The sequence below is a fragment of the Prunus avium genome, chromosome 6 (assembly GCF_965620075.1).
Source record: "Prunus avium chromosome 6, drPruAviu1.hap1.1, whole genome shotgun sequence".
Taxonomy (NCBI): Eukaryota; Viridiplantae; Streptophyta; class Magnoliopsida; order Rosales; family Rosaceae; genus Prunus; species Prunus avium.
Window position 1 is genome coordinate 20,541,096 of NC_142289.1, and position 651 is coordinate 20,541,746.

Consider the following 651-nt stretch of genomic DNA (forward strand, 5'->3'; position numbering starts at 1 on the left):
ATAAAGGATATTTTTAATGTTGTGAGTTCTTTTCCCTTGACAGGTGTGACAGAAGATCAACTTCGAATGAGAGTGTTTCCATACACTTTAAAGGATAAGGCGAAGTATTGGTTGAATTCTTTGAAGCCTGGTTCACTCGCTACATGGTCTGCCATTCAAAAGAAGTTCCTGGAAAAATACTTCTCCACGCAAAAGACCGACATGCTTAGGGACAAGATCTTGTTATTTGCACAGCAAGATGATGAATCGTTTTGTGAAGCATGGGAGAAATTCAATGGGTTGCTCAACCAATGTCCTCATCATGGGATTCCATTGAAGCTTCAAATGCGTATGTTTTATAAAGGACTAACCCCTTCTAGTCATAATATAGTCACCAATTTTGCAGGTGGTTCTTTTAAAACCAAAACTCCAGAAGAAACGTACGAACTCTTTGAGGAGATAGCAATGGAGACCCAACATACGGATACAAGAGGTAAACGTGTTATTAGTGGTTCTAATGATGCTTCTAGTGTGCAGATTTCAAAACTGGAACAAAAGCTAGATGCTCTTCTTGCATTAAACTCAAGAAGCCCTCCGAAGGAAGTGTGTAGCATTTGTGAATCTCATGACCATGCTACCACAGCTTGTCCACTTGGGGCTGGATATCCAGAA

General features: G+C 40.2%; 1 non-coding gene across 1 annotated transcript; it reads right to left on the bottom strand.

Moving 5' to 3' along the window:
- Positions 1–201: 201 nt before the first annotated feature.
- Positions 202–308, bottom strand: LOC148293808 (small nucleolar RNA R71). Its single transcript, XR_015836851.1, has one exon. It is a non-coding gene; the product is annotated as a small nucleolar RNA R71 (small nucleolar RNA).
- Between the last annotated feature and the right edge of the window lie 343 nt (positions 309–651).